General features: G+C 28.4%; 1 non-coding gene across 1 annotated transcript; it reads left to right on the plus strand.

Moving 5' to 3' along the window:
• Positions 1-1737: 1737 nt before the first annotated feature.
• Trnap-ugg lies at positions 1738-1809 on the plus strand. Its single transcript has one exon. It is a non-coding gene; the product is annotated as a tRNA-Pro (tRNA).
• Positions 1810-3608: the final 1799 nt, after the last annotated feature.

Below are 3608 nucleotides of genomic sequence, written 5' to 3' on the forward strand. Positions count from 1 at the left end.
CCATACAATTATATTTCTGCATCCATACAAGTCTATAATTAAAGTAGTGTATCGTTACCATAGAAACGCTTCCAATAAAACTCACGCACGGTGCTATTACTGAATCTGGTTTAAAAAAATTTGTCTAATTTAAATATTTATAAAAAATAAAGCCGAAACTTGAATTAATTTGAACAATTTTTCTCATACTATGTTTTTGCTAATCTTCGCTTACCTATGACATGATTATGGATCGAAAGCGGGGTTCTAATTTGGTCTAAGGGTACTTTTTAAACCAAATTCTCTTCGATGGAAGAAATTGACATTTTCTATTCGCAATGCGATTTTTTAGATTTTTGATTTATTTTCAAAACTGGTTTTTTAGTCAGTTTTTTCAGTCAAAAATAACAAACGAAATTTTTTGAGAACTCAAAATAATAATTCAAAAACATTTGTCTTTTAACATAAAAAGGAAAGTGCAAAAATAAACCGAATAGGCATTGGGATTGTCTATTTTCGAATGGACAAGCCGATTAATAAGTGAAAATTTGAAAATTAATTGGAAAGTGAAATCGGAATACCATTAGAAAAGATAATTGTTTATAAACAAAAATAAATTTTGGTAACCGTATTATTTGGATAAGATGATTTAAATTGTTTTAGCCCAAATTAGGAGTGGGCTTGTGAATGAAGTCCTTAAGCTCACCCAAGATAATATTAGTTTTTAAATAAGTTTTTAAGATTTCGTTATTTTAAGAAAATTTTAACATTATCTAAAGAGTAAGATATCTAACTTTATTTTTTTGCTATTTTCAAAATAAGTAACAAAGTTTCGCTTAAATATCGTAACTTACAAAAGGATTTAACAAACGGAGTTTTTTAATGTTTGGTTTAATTGTAATGGTTCGATGGAATGCGGATGAATGAAAAATACCTATATAAAATTTAATGTACACTCTGTGTCACAAAAAATGTTTTACCATTCTAAGTGCTATGGCTATAACATTATATGTAAATTACATGTACTGTTATAGTAATATCACTCAAAATGGTTCAAAATTTACGCTTATTTTGACTTAGAGAGTACCTTGCGCTTCTACCATAAATAAAGTCACCGTACGATTTTTGAAATGAGCTGTAGCAACTCCAAAATTGAAGTAGGTCGCGCATTTTGGGGAGTCCATCAACACTAAGCAAGGGCACCGTTTAAAAAGCTGCTTTTTGAATCACAGAGCACGTACAAAAAAAGACGTATCAGCGTGTGTATGGTTCGACGTATTAAAAATTGTTATTGCAATTATCAGAGCATCTGAGAAAAAATTTGTCTTTCATTTAAAAATTTGTCTAATTAGTTTTAAATTAGTTTTTTAATTTTCTATTCAACTTTTTAAATAAATCTTTGATGATACAAAACAGTTCGAATCATATTTTATTAAAGATTCCTTGATCTAATGATTATTTGTCCTTTTGTTATGCAGATTATTGATGTATACTCATTGAACGATTAGAAAGTCTAGACAATTTAAAAAACAATCAATTATTATACTTTGGAGACAGTTTTTTTCACAAAGTAAATTGTTTAAACAAAATTATAAGTGAAATGTTATTGTCATAAATTGTTAAATGAAGTATGGAAAGTATGTAATATTATTTATGAAATTAACATTGAAAAATTTTATTCTTCAATAATAGGTAGTTAGTAGTAATATATGGAAACTATTGAATACTGTATTACAAAATTGGAGAGAAGAAACAAGTGGCTCAATGGTCTAGGGGTATGATTCTCGCTTTGGGTGCGAGAGGTCCCGGGTTCAAATCCCGGTTGAGCCCGAGTTTTTTTTGCTTTTTTTCTAATTTTATTTTTATAGACTATTCACATTTTATAAACTTTAATAGTTTTCCTACTTTATAAGTAAATTTAAAAAAAAGTAAGATATTTTATACGGTTTATTTTTTTTATACGTGAACGGTTCACAAAATTTCTGTTAGATATTTGATATTGATTTAATTGATGAAAGATATAAAAACAAATTTGAAGATAAAAAAAACGGGCACAGTCGAGCATTATAATTGAGCATGAAAATACAACTTATTTAATAGATATTTTTACAGTATGTATTTATAGTAAGGTTCGTATAAATAATACGAATTAGATCTTAAAGTTTCCCGCTGATGGATTAAAACAAATTTTTATTGTATGTGTGAGATACTTATTTTTGACCAATTTATCAAAAGATAAAAAAAAGTAGCAAACACTTTTTACTATAGAATAGAAATTAGTGTTATTTATTTTTACTAAGCGTTTTTGAATCTATTTTCAGGTTTATTAACATTTATAACATAACTCATCTAAAAGCAGAAGTTATGTTATAAATGTTAAAGTGACAAAGCGAAAATTTAGTTTTTAGTCCTTTGCAAAATAATTTTTTCCCTTGAAAATTAAAAAATGTCTGCTTTGATATATACCAACTAGTTTAATGGGAATATTAAATTTTAGATGCTATTTTCTGACTTCTATTTTTCCCTGCAAGTTCATTCACTTAAAAAATAATCGGCATTTTGTAAACTTTATCTAGTTATCTAGGTTAGGATAGGTTATATTGACTGTCCAACAAGGACACACTTATAGGCTATAGAGCCTATTGTGATACCATATATGTGTTTAACCACCTTTTCCGCTGATAATTTCATTTATCAGCTCCTCAATTTCAGAGGCTGAGTGCACTATCATGCACTATCATGCACTACACCAGCCCATCAAAACTATTGATTAAATTAATTTTTGTTGCGACCGTGGCAAATCGAACCCACTATCCTGGGCATACCGCGGACGGAATTGGTAACGCCTTAACCAACTGAGCTACCAGGACGACAAAATCTTATCTATAAGTAGTTGTACAAATTTTTTATTGCAAATCGTGTCACCTGTTATATATATATTGTAAATTAAATTTAAGTTGTTCACATATTTCCCGTCTTACAAAAGCACTTTTTGTGTAATCCATAGGTAAAATAAATTGACCATGGATCTTTATGCACAATGTATAACTGTTGATTTTAGTCACGGCGGATATCCAGCCTGCATGTAATACATTTAATTTATTCAACATTTTCTGTAGACATAATTACAATAATTTTATAGATACTATAATTTATCTATTTTGAATGCAACCGACAATTTTAATATTCTTTTCTTTATTTTTATATTTTTTAAATAAAATAGAAGTTACACCCAACCATTTAAATAAATATAAAAAAGTTAATACGATTTTTTTAGCGATTGTGATTGTAAACATTATTTAGATAATGCTGATTTGTAATAATAAAGAATGCTTAGATAATATAATTATCATACACTGGAATATCGTATAACCTCGCGTAGCTCATAATAAGATTACCTATCTATATGTATCCCGTACTGGCAGTTACCCAACAGTTTCCTTAGGCAACTCCAACTTTAAAAACAAAAAACTACCCCATTATAGCTTTCTCTTTCCTTGCCTTTCTTCTTTATCCCCCTTTTGTTCACAATTGCATGGGTTCCAATAATTTTGGTACCAAACACTCTTGGTAATTTTAGGTTTAAGGTGATTGTAAAGCTACAGTATTGTAAAAAGAATTTTGGTTTA

Source organism: Chrysoperla carnea, chromosome 4 (genome assembly GCF_905475395.1).
Source record: "Chrysoperla carnea chromosome 4, inChrCarn1.1, whole genome shotgun sequence".
Taxonomy (NCBI): domain Eukaryota; kingdom Metazoa; phylum Arthropoda; class Insecta; order Neuroptera; family Chrysopidae; genus Chrysoperla; species Chrysoperla carnea.